Source organism: Staurois parvus, unplaced genomic scaffold (assembly GCF_062004578.1).
Source record: "Staurois parvus isolate SC_StPar_1 unplaced genomic scaffold, SC_StPar_1.0 ptg000402l, whole genome shotgun sequence".
Classification (NCBI taxonomy): domain Eukaryota; kingdom Metazoa; phylum Chordata; class Amphibia; order Anura; family Ranidae; genus Staurois; species Staurois parvus.
Window position 1 is genome coordinate 7,887,680 of NW_028318198.1, and position 13,475 is coordinate 7,901,154.

Genomic DNA, 13,475 nt, shown 5'->3' on the forward strand with positions numbered 1-13,475 from the left:
TCCTGTATTTGCAGATCAGACCTGCACAACGATCTGGAGTAATTTTGGACCGCTCCTCTTCACAAAACTGTTTCAGTGTAGCAATATTCTTGGGATGTCTGGTGTGAATTGCTCTCTTAAGGTCACGCCACAGCATTTCAATCGGGTTGAGGTCAGGACTCTGACTGGGCCACTCCAGAAGGTGTATTCTGTGCTGTTGCAGCCATTGTTTTGTTGAATTACTTGTATGCTTTGGTTCATTGTCCTGTTGCATCACCCATCCTCTGCGGAGTGGGGATACAAACTGGAACGACGCAGCCCTACGTCACCAGTTCCGCCTGGGTTTGGCCGAACCCCTCAAGGATGAGCTGGCTCGGGTTGGCATCCCTGACTCTTTGGAGGATTTGATTGCACTAGCCATCCAGATTGATCGTTGTCTGCGTGAACGCAGGTTAGAAAGGTCTAACCAACCACCTAGGCCTACATGGATGCTACCTAAATTCCCAGTCCAGCCTAACCCTCCTGCTAGAACTCTGGATTCTGAAGCTACAGACACAGCAGAACCCATGCAACTTGGGCTAATACGCCCCTCACTTACTCCAGATGAACGTCAGCGACGCCGAGTCAATAACCACTGCTAATACTGTGGAGAGTCGGGTCATTATGTGCGTTCTTGTCCAGCTAAGCTGCATAAGTGCATCTCTGTCTCTTCTGCTGTTCCTCCATCATGTTCTACCAGCTCAACTCACCTGGCTGTACCCATTTTCTTCCAGCTTCCCAGGAGAACCGTGTCGGTAACCGCGATTATTGACTCTGGGGCCTGCAGCTGTTTTATTGATCTAAACTTCGCAGCCCAGCATCATATCCCATTACAGCTAAAAGAACATGGATTGAACATATTCCTGGCTGATGGGTCTCATATTAAATCCAGACTGGTAGACAAAGAGACCCCACCAATCCGGACTACTATAATCAACCATCATCAAGAATTCTTACGATTGGACGCAATCGCCTCTCCTCTATTCCCTGTTATTTTGGGCCTACCATGGCTACCGGCGCACGACCCACAAATCAACTGGAAGCCTTGGTCGATCCAGTTTCAGTCTTCTTACTGCCAAAGACATTTCTTATCCACGATGTCCTCAGCCATGCCTACCTTACTATGCATGGACTCAGATACTGAACTCTCTCAAATCATTCCTCCAGTCTACCATGACTACCTGGACATTTTTAGTAAACGAGAAGCAGATACTCTTCCCCCTCATCGATTCTATGATTATCCGATCGATTTACTCCCAGGGTCTGAAATTTCCTTCAGGCGTATCTATCCTCTATCCGAACGGGAACTGGGAGTTCTGAGGGAATATATTGATGAAAACCTTCAAAAAGGATTTATTCGTCCCTCCACATCACCAGCAGGAGCCGGAATATTTTTTGTGGAAAAGAAGGACAAATCCTTGTGGCCCTGTGTGGATTGCTGTGAATTAAATAAAATTACAGTAAAAAAACATTATCCCCTTCTCGTGGTTCCTGAACTTTTCCAGAGACTCAAGACTGCTACTATTTTTACCAAGTTGGACTTGAGAGGGGCATATAACTTGGTTCGCATCCGGGAAGGGGACGAATGGAAAACGGCTTTCCGCACCCGTTTCGGTCATTTTGAATATCTGGTCATGCCGTTTGGATTGTGTAACGCACCCGCCACTTTTCAACACTTTATCCATGATGTTTTTAGAGACTACCTGGATATTTTTGTTGTAATATCCCTGGACAACATCCTGATCTTCTCCACATCTCTGGAAGTGCACCGGGAACATGTTAGAAATGTCCTGGGACGACTTCGCCAGCACGGACTATACGCTAAAGCAAAGAAATGTAATTTTGAGCAGCAGAACATTCCATTCCTCAGTCTGATTATCTCTACAGCAGGGATCGAAATGGATCCCCAAAAGATTACCGCAACCTTGGAATGGCCAGTACCCCCAGACAAAAAGGGAATCTGTCAGGGACCATCGCGACGCATGGGTCTGCACATGCGTAAGTGTCTGCCAAGCCATGCAGGCAGCAGGGCACTAGGACCCAGGTGCACCCATCACCTATGACGGCGCTGGGCAGGCACTAGGACCTAGGCTGTGCCTGTCAGGCGCAGGGTGGGCTACTTAAACCAGCCCTGCACAGACACAAGTTGCCGTATGGTCTGATCTTGCTCCTGTGATCTGTGAGTTGATTCCTGACTGTTGCTGACCTTTGCTTGAACCTGACCTTGCTAATATTCTCCTGCCCTGATCCTCTGGCTCGTTTGACTACTCTTCTGGATATCCTTTCTGAGCTGAGCTTCTGTTACCAGACCCGGCGAGTGACCTGATTCCTCTTTGCCTGCTGTCTTGTACCACGCTGTCCGCCGTTACCGACCCGGCCCATCTGACCACGCTATTGCTCAGCCATCCATCCGACCCTCACGGATTAGCTGCTATTCTCCAGACCTGTCTGCCTCTTCACACCAGGCTCTCTACCTGTCATTACCTCTGGTGATTCCTCTACCTCAGGTGGGTGTACTCAGGGGCTGCGACCTGGTCACTGTCCGCTCCAAGCCCATCCCCACCATCAGGAGCTCTGGTGAACAAGCGGACAGGGACTTAGACTCCACGCCCTGGGGAATCCTGTCCTGTGGACTGCTAGAGTACACCAGGTGGTCCATAACAGAATCCAGCGATTCATTGGCTTCGCTAACTTTTATCGGAAGTTCATCAAGAATTTTTCAAGCCTAGTATCACCCATTACTCAACTCACCAAGTTAGGGATTCGCTTCCACTGGACCCCTGAGGCGCAGGCTGCCTTTGAGACTCTGAAGGGATTATTTATGGGAGCCCCTATTTTAAGCCATCTGGATTCCTTACTGCCATACATCCTGGAAGTAGATGCATCTAAAAACGCAGTAGGGGCAGTTCTCTCACAAAGAAAAGGCCTTAAGGAACTGATGCATCCGGTGACCTTCTTCTCTCGGAAACTCTCTCCAGCTGAAAGAAACTATGATGTAGGGGACCGGGAACTTTTGGCAATAAAGGTAGCTCTGGAGGAATGGAGATATTTGCTAGCAGGGGCTACGCATCCAATTCTAATTTACACAGATCACAACAATCTGGAATATTTAAAGACTGCTAAACGCCTCAAACCACGCCAGGCCAGATGGGCACTGTTCTTTTCCAGATTTGTCTTTCACATCACCTACAGGCCAGGATCCAAAAACACCAAACCTGATGTGCTCTCACGCATGTTCGAGGATCCAAAAGATACTCCAAAGCCAGATACCATTCTACCAATAGGACATTTCTTGTTACTTCAGACTAAACTTTTATCCCAATTACAGCAGGCATCAGCAGGAGCATCCAGTCCACCTGGAATCACAGTACAGAGCAAGGAGGGGCTTCTATGGAAAGGGGAACAAATTTTGGTACCCGAGGAAACACAAACTTTTGTCCTGGGTTACTGCAATGATCATCCATTAGCAGGTCACGTTGGGGTTTCCAAAACGCTGGAACTGGCTCAACACACATTCTGGTGGCCAGATATGGCTAAGGACTGTAAGACATATGTAAGCACTTGCACCATCTGTAATCAGAACAAGACCACCCAAAGAAAGCCAGGGGATTGCTTAAACCACTGCCGGTACCTGACAGGCCATGGAAGATGATAGCAATGGACTTCATAGTGGAACTTCCGCCTTCCCAAGGTTACACCGCTATCTTTGTGGTAGTGGACCGCTTATCAAAAATGGCCCATTTTTTGCCGCTAAGGAGTACACCTTCTGCTTCTGAGACTGCTCGGGTCTTCATTAAAGAAATTGTTAGACTCCATGGGATTCCTATGAACATTGTCTCTGAAAGGGGGGTACAATTTACGTCAAGATTTTGGAGGGCACTATGTGAAACCCTGGAAATTGAGCTGTCCTTTTCCTCCGCTTACCACCCACAGACAAATGGACAAACCGAGCGGACCAACCAGACTCTGGAGCAGTATATCAGGTGTTACACGTCCTTTGTCCAAGATGACTGGGTATCACTCTTGCCTCTGGCAGAGTTCGCATACAATAATGCTAGCCATTCTGCCACCAAGCAGTCACCATTTTTCGCTAACTATGGGTTCCACCCTACCTTTTTACCTGACCTGGTGCCAGAAAGTTCTGTCCCTGCTGCCCAAGATACATTGAATTTCTTTGTCACTAACAATAAATTGTTACAGGAGATTGTCACAAAAGCCCAGGACAAAAAGAGGGTCTTTGACAGAAGGAGAAGGGGAGAATTGATTCTGCATCCAGGAGATCAGGTCTGGCTGGCTACAACCAATCTTAAGATGGCATGGCGTTCGAGGAAGTTGGCTCCAAAGTTTGTGGGACCATTTCCAGTAAGACGCAAGATCAATAATGTTTCTTAAGAGTTAACACTTCTGGAATCCCTTAGAGTGCACCCAGTCTTCCATGTGTCACTATTGAAGCCTGCAGTACCCGATCCTTTTCCTAATCGAAGGTCAAGGCCCCCTGAGCCTAAAAAATATTGATGGGGAAGAGGAATTTAAGGTTGAGGCTTTGTGGACTGTAGGAAAAGGAGGGGTCAGACACAGTACCTTATTAAGTGGAAGGGTTATGGTCCAGAGGAAAACTCATGGAAGCCGGCACAGAATGTACATGTAACAGAACTAATTAAGGAATTATTTCTTAGTCACCCGCAAAAGAGGAGCCAATTGGGCATCCGGAGGCTGCCCATGGGGGGGGCAATGTCAGGAAAGGTCTTCCAGTAATACAAGAAGAGCGCCGTGGCGCACGAATGTGCGCATGCGCAGGGTGCTGAGAAGACGAACAGATGTGCGGGCGCCTGGACAGAGGCGAGCATGGCTGCGCTCGCACCTGTGCATGCGCACTTGCAGACACGAGTGCGCACCTGTCACTTATGCTGGCACAAGCGGGCTATTTAAACTGATAAGGATGGTATAAAGTGAGCGCTCCTAACCAAGCAGCTAGCACTAGAGGTAATCACAGTGTACCCGTAAACAACAGAATAGTAATAACAAAGTGCAGCGCTGAGAAATGAGTGTAAAAAGCAAATAGTCCGTGGTTATTAGCTACATATAAATATATAGTCCCAAGAAAAAGCTGATGAAGACCAGGAAGCAATGGAAAGAGTGCGCACTCACCGGACGCGCATGGAAAATGCGCATAAATGAATAACTCCTGGAATCCTAGAGTAGATGGAGAGGGTGAATTCCAATATGTGGATCAGTCAGCCTGGGAAGATATATCAGAGATCCGGAGGTCCCCTTAAGGTAGGTATGATTATCAGCCAGACTCCAAAAGCTCTGTCCCTCTGGTGGTGATAGGTGAGTACTACAGGGATCCTGCAAATGGATTTAGCTCCCAATGGGAACCAAGAAACAGGTGCCCATAGTGTAGTATTTTAAAATATGTTTATTCAATGTAACTCAAATAACAGGCAGGGTAGTAAGGCTGTGTACAGTACATAAATAAAGCAGAGTACGCAGCAATGGTACTGACCCTGAGTTAAAATGGCCGCGGGGCTGTCTCGTGGCTCCGGGCAGAAGATGACGTCATGCTCTGTCGGTTCCTCCTAAGGCCTTTCGTGCCCAAGCACATCATCAGAGGGGATACCAACCAGAGCATGACAGACGTCCATCTGATTTATTCTGAATCGCGGCATTCGTGCATGCGCAGTGCGGCGCCGCCATTTTGCCGAAGTCTATGGAGTGCGCATGCGCGACTCCATAGACGCCATTTTGCCATAGGTTAAAAAGCATATGCAGTTCCTGATAAAAACGGTTGTTACTAACATTAAGTGGTACAACCAAAACCTTATAAAATTACATTAGGGGTCAAATAGAGATGAGGATTACAAACTAATACTCAATATAATAGATGGGTAAAGTATCAGACCCAAAAAATTCTATTTAATATCCAAATAATAATCAGGATTATTATACTCTGCAATACGGCAAAAGGGCACAAGGGGGTGCTAACTCCAATACGGAATAAAGCACTAATAATGAAATATACTACAGAACGGAACAACCTATTATATAGTTATAAAAAATATATACATGATGTTTCATAATATATAATAAAACATGTACCAATATCAGGATATGTAATACAATTTCCTAAAAAATCGTGATGAGACTCAATATAAAATCAATAAAAGATAAAAAATTTATAATAAAATAAAATAGTATAATAGTATAAAAGAGACAAAAGAAAAAATACCAGGAATCATGGGGTATTAAAGAACCTAATAGGGCGAAAGATGTGTAGCTTAATAGTAGTCAATTGTTTGCAATAAAGCAGTTGACATCAATTTCTATATTGTGTCCTAGTGGGTATAAAGTACCCAGTTCATATACCCACTTAGTTTCTGCTTGTGATACTGCACGCATTTTGTTCATGCCTCTCCAGTGTGGAGTGATGATATCAATCGCCGTAAACTTAAGCGAGGTGGGATCTTGATTGTGATAGATCCTATAATGATTTGATAAGGCATGGTCCTTGTATCCTTTCTTAATGTTGGATACATGCTCGCGTAAACGATCACGTAATCTCCTAGTGGTGCGACCCACATACTGTTTTAAACAAGGGCATTGTAGTAAGTACACTATGTACCTACTATTACAAGAAATAAAATGCCTTATGGTATATGTTTTACCTGTAACATGTGAATTAAATGTATTTACCCTGCGTTTCCTGGTATTACCACATTTACAAATAACGCACCTGTTACATGGATGAAAACCCGTTAGGTCAGCAAATAATTTTACATTTTTAGGGGGGTCAATGACATTAGGTGCCAGACTGTGTCTCATAGAGGACGCTCTCCTAAACACAATTTCTGGTTTGTCTGGCAGAATATTACTCAAAATTGGATCAGTTTTAAGAATATCCCAATTCTTTTTTATTATTCTGCTAATAGATCTATGCTGGATTGAAAATGTTGTAACGAATGGGCAAACTTTAGCTTGTATAGGTCTAGTACTATTCTGTAGCATTGCATTCCTATCAAAGTTAGCTACATTGTTAAGAGTGTTTACCAGAGTATTATCGTCATATCCTTTTTCAAGGAATCGGTTTTTCAGAATATTGGCCTGAGAATGGTATACCTCTAGATCTGTACAATTTCTCCTAATCCTCATGAATTGACTTTTAGGTATATTAGCCAACCAGTTAGGGTGGTGACAACTGTTGGTAGGGATATAGCTGTTTCGATCCGTATTCTTAAAGAAAGATTTGGTTATAATCCTTCCGTCAATGTTCATGAGTGTTAAATCTAGAAAATTTATCTCTTGTTTACTGTATGAGTAGGTGAGGTGAATATTTAGTTTGTTGTTGTTCAAGGTCCCAAAAAAGTTAATTAAGGATTCCTCATTACCATTCCATACCAACACAATATCATCTATATATCTTTTATAAATAGTCAATTCCGGCCATTCTCTAGCATATATCAAATCTATGATTTCATTGATTTCTTTTTGCAGCCTTTGGTTATACAGACACCGTCTTACTTAAAGGACACCAAGCAAGTATTGAACCTTATCAACAATGTTAATATCTCCCCAGACACATTTTTGGTTACAGCGGATGTAACTTCACTGTATACTAATATTAACCACTGTGATGGAATGGAGGCCGCTGATTTTTATTTGACACATTACAGCACTGTACCCATTGTACAGAAAGATTTCATTTTGCGGTTACTGGATTTTGCCATGATGAAAAACTATTTCTGGTTCAATAAGACCCACTATCTGCAGATTAAGGGAGTGGCCATGGGGGCAAAGTTTGCCCCCAGTCTTGCTAACCTGTTTATGTCAAGGTGGGAGGAAGATTTGATATATGCTAGAGAATGGCCGGAATTGACTATTTATAAAAGATATATAGATGATATTGTGTTGGTATGGAATGGTAATGAGGAATCCTTAATTAACTTTTTTGGGACCTTGAACAACAACAAACTAAATATTCACCTCACCTACTCATACAGTAAACAAGAGATAAATTTTCTAGATTTAACACTCATGAACATTGACGGAAGGATTATAACCAAATCTTTCTTTAAGAATACGGATCGAAACAGCTATATCCCTACCAACAGTTGTCACCACCCTAACTGGTTGGCTAATATACCTAAAAGTCAATTCATGAGGATTAGGAGAAATTGTACAGATCTAGAGGTATACCATTCTCAGGCCAATATTCTGAAAAACCGATTCCTTGAAAAAGGATATGACGATAATACTCTGGTAAACACTCTTAACAATGTAGCTAACTTTGATAGGAATGCAATGCTACAGAATAGTACTAGACCTATACAAGCTAAAGTTTGCCCATTCGTTACAACATTTTCAATCCAGCATAGATCTATTAGCAGAATAATAAAAAAGAATTGGGATATTCTTAAAACTGATCCAATTTTGAGTAATATTCTGCCAGACAAACCAGAAATTGTGTTTAGGAGAGCGTCCTCTATGAGACACAGTCTGGCACCTAATGTCATTGACCCCCCTAAAAATGTAAAATTATTTGCTGACCTAACGGGTTTTCATCCATGTAACAGGTGCGTTATTTGTAAATGTGGTAATACCAGGAAACGCAGGGTAAATACATTTAATTCACATGTTACAGGTAAAACATATACCATAAGGCATTTTATTTCTTGTAATAGTAGGTACATAGTGTACTTACTACAATGCCCTTGTTTAAAACAGTATGTGGGTCGCACCACTAGGAGATTACGTGATCGTTTACGCGAGCATGTATCCAACATTAAGAAAGGATACAAGGACCATGCCTTATCAAATCATTATAGGATCTATCACAATCAAGATCCCACCTCGCTTAAGTTTACGGCGATTGATATCATCACTCCACACTGGAGAGGCATGAACAAAATGCGTGCAGTATCACAAACAGAAACTAAGTGGGTATATGAACTGGGTACTTTATACCCACTAGGACACAATATAGAAATTGATGTCAACTGCTTTATTGCAAACAATTGACTACTATTAAGCTACACATCTTTCGCCCTATTAGGTTCTTTAATACCCCATGATTCCTGGTATTTTTCTTTTGTCTCTTTTATACTATTATACTATTTTATTTTATTATAAATTTTTTATCTTTTATTGATTTTATATTGAGTCTCATCACGATTTTTTAGGAAATTGTATTACATATCCTGATATTGGTACATGTTTTATTATATATTATGAAACATCATGTATATATTTTTTATAACTATATAATAGGTTGTTCCGTTCTGTAGTATATTTCATTATTAGTGCTTTATTCCGTATTGGAGTTAGCACCCCCTTGTGCCCTTTTGCCGTATTGCAGAGTATAATAATCCTGATTATTATTTGGATATTAAATAGAATTTTTTGGGTCTGATACTTTACCCATCTATTATATTGAGTATTAGTTTGTAATCCTCATCTCTATTTGACCCCTAATGTAATTTTATAAGGTTTTGGTTGTACCACTTAATGTTAGTAACAACCGTTTTTATCAGGAACTGCATATGCTTTTTAACCTATGGCAAAATGGCGTCTATGGAGTCGCGCATGCGCACTCCATAGACTTCGGCAAAATGGCGGCGCCGCACTGCGCATGCACGAATGCCGCGATTCAGAATAAATTAGATGGACGTCTGTCATGCTCTGGTTGGTATCCCCTCTGATGATGTGCTTGGGCACGAAAGGCCTTAGGAGGAACCGACAGAGCATGACGTCATCTTCTGCCCGGTGCCACGAGACAGCCCCGCGGCCATTTTAACTCAGGGTCAGTACCATTGCTGCGTACTCTGCTTTATTTATGTACTGTACACAGCCTTACTACCCTGCCTGTTATTTGAGTTACATTGAATAAACATATTTTAAAATACTACACTATGGGCACCTGTTTCTTGGTTCCCATTGGGAGCTAAATCCATTTGCAGGATCCCTGTAGTACTCACCTATCACCACCAGAGGGACGGAGCTTTTGGAGTCTGGCTGATAATCATACCTACCTTAAGGGGACCTCCGGATCTCTGATATATCTTCCCAGGCTGACTGATCCACATATTGGAATTCACCCTCTCCATCTACTCTAGGATTCCAGGAGTTATTCATTTATGCGCATTTTCCATGCGCGTCCGGTGAGTGCACACTCTTTCCATTGCTTCCTGGTCTTCATCAGCTTTTTCTTGGGGCTATTTAAACTGGCTGCTGCAGATACCTAGTTGCCGTATGAAAAGACTTCCCCTGCTTGTGTTCCTGACATCTGTGATTGTTCCCTGTTGCCGAAACCAGCCTGTTGCTGACTACTGATTGATTGCCTCCTGCCCTGACTTCTGGCCTGTCCTTGGATTACTCTTCTGCCTGATCCCGCTTGATTGACCTCCTGTTGTTGAACCTGGCCTGTGATCTGACTATTCTCCTGCCTGCTGTCCATGCCTGATCTGTCTTGTCTAATACCGAACCGGGCCCGTCTGACTTTGCTTCTCGCTACACGGTGCACCCGCATCCACCCATCCTGCACGGATCCCTCTGCACACTGCTCTGGTCTGCTACACATCAGTCCAACAGCTCTCATCGGACGGATCCCAGGCCCTCTTACCCCGCCGAGCTCCTGCGACTGCTATTCCACTCTCAGCGGTCCCCGAGCCAGGGTTGTACGAGAGGTCTGCCTCTTCACGTCAGGCTCACTACCCTGGTATGTGACAACCAGGCACTTCGGGGCTTCCTGCTGGGCTCTGGCCTGTAACACTTTTTAACACACAGGCCATATGTCAATGTGTATGAACAGAGAGGAAGGGGGGAGAATGAGGGAGAAATATGGAGAATTCTTAACAAAATGGAGGGCCGTGTCTGCCTCTGGTGTGCACGATTGCGACACTCCCCACTACCAGAACCCACTGTCACCTGGCCATAACAGCTCTTGTCCCAGGCTAAATGTGTGCTGAAATATTGACCCCTAGTTTATATAATAGGCTGTGCTGTGGCACAGCCTATTATATAAACTTCCAGTTTACTTCCAGTAAACTAGGACAATAGCATGCAAAAACATCTTTGACTTCTGAATGGTGGGTTATTTCAAATCATGGCATTTTCAACGGTCCAACCGAACATAGACTACTCTCAGGAAGTTACAGCCTACACCCTATAGTAATAAGAGGGGGTGCTTCAGTGCTACAAAGTTCCCTCCCAGAAGACTCCTACACTTATCTTATATTGGAGTCCAATGCAAAGTCCATTGTAATGATTTCTGACCCATAGGACAGAGGCCTGAAAGTTCAGTACAGTTTCTACCAATTCCTGACACAAGACTGCCACCTTCCCATACCTCTCACACTCTTCCCAGCTCCATCCACATTAATATACCCCAAACACTAAGGGGAAGAGAGGATAAGGTAATATAATCCCCCTTATTTAGAGCATGGATGTGAATGAGAGTGATAGATTCAGCAGAGGAATGTGTATCTGATATAGCAAGCTAGCTGTGTATTTTCATTTCTGGTATTGAAGCTTCATTATCATGGAAGGCAACATACTATACAGTATCCATATTGAATCTATATTATTCATGTATGTATATAAAAATCCATGCTAAAATCAAATAAACATCCAAATCACTAGAATCTATATTAATATCCCAAAGTGATATAAAAAATCTCTCTCATAACAGCACTTAGAGCAAAAAAAATAATTAAGTCAATAAAAAAATGAAACCACTTACATGTGTGTAAATGTCATATCAAAATATATCATAGCAAAGTTGTGCAAGCATGCAACAATATGTGTAAAACCAAGATGTTTAGTGCAATAATAGAGCAAACATTGCAATCCAGTTTCCAATGTTCTTTTCTCCCAGCATAATAAGCAGCAAGTATCAAAAGCTAGTCTTTATTAAAGCCTACTCATGTGCTTTAAAAATCCATATCCTTTCTACTCAAAATGACACAAATATCTTCTATTGCCACCACCACCACCACAAGGCACATCTCCAATGGGATTGAATCAATGTGGATGACCAGTCCAATTAATAAATTGGTCAATTTTTTTTATTTTTCTATGTATTCTATCTGTTGTTCCACCAATTCAGAAATTGTTAAACATACTGGACAAAAAATTAAAAAAATAAAAGAAACAGCTACTCATAGTATAGTATAATCCTATTAATTAGAAACCATAACAGAAAAAAAAACTTAAAAATTATAAGTGATTTCCCAGCATGAAGACAACCACAGGTGGAGAGCACCAATGGACCAGTAAATATTTAAAAAACTATATTCTCAAAGATTTTGACTTTCAAAATAAAATGTGATTTGACTCTACCTACATGGTGATAGGTCCAGGTAGTTTGCCATTTTTCCAGAAATGGAAATATACAGCTCAGGGATAGCTTTGCTAGAGGACCAATGGCAGCTCAGTATCCTCCCTTAAAGGCATAGAAAGTGTGTTCCAAGTTTCCACCAGGAATAACTAAATGTTACTGTAGAAAAATATCTACATCATGTAAATGGCTGGCAGCCAGTTTGGTTTCTGGGGACATATTCCTGTTTCTACAAATTCTGTGATGTATGAATGGCAAATAAGTGGAGGGGAAGGGGATGAGAAGGAACAGCAATCATCCTTTGAAACTGGTGGTGGTGAAACAGCTTACCAGAATAGGTAATCAGCCATATGATCAGACAGGGAGTAACTCTAAGTGTACTAAAATGACTAAAGTTTAATTAGTAGGTGCAAAGGTAGAGGCAATAATGCAAAACAGAGATCTTTTATCCTCTCATACCAAGTCTAAATGTTTCCATTTCTCATATTACTACAGAATGTGTGCATAGTGTGTCTGAGAAATAACTGTATTTTCTTGCATCAACTGTGATGTTCTTTTTTTTTTTTTTTGCTTGTAATGTTTGTCAAAAAATCTTAAATAAAAATGATCTGATTAAAAAGAAGTGAAAAACAGTTTTAGAATGACAAAAAACATGCATACACTACGGAATGATGAAACTGGACAAACATATGAAAGCTACACAAATATTGCATCTTCACAGCAATGTCTCTATGACTTTCTTAGGTTAACATGTGGCTGAGTAGCATAATCTGTAAAGGAATTCATAACAACAGAAGGGTCAAGCTGAGAATCACTACTTCATCAAAACAGTTCAGAACACGGCTACTTGTGATTATCCTTTAAAACAGCCTCCCTCACAGTGAAGTCCAGGGTTGCTCTGGTAACACAGGTGAACAGCTGGAGGCATACAAAGCCCAAGGACAAAATACCACCCCACTGTAAATTGAGTACTCTGGTAGCAATCAAGGAGGGGTTCTCCATGGTAGCTGGGTCTTTTGGATGACTGCAGATTACTTTCTCAGTTACCTCTGCCTTATCAGGTGTGGACTCTCTGAGCTGCTAAAGTAGGGAAGCGGAAGAATGTATATTGTATGGTCATGTCCCT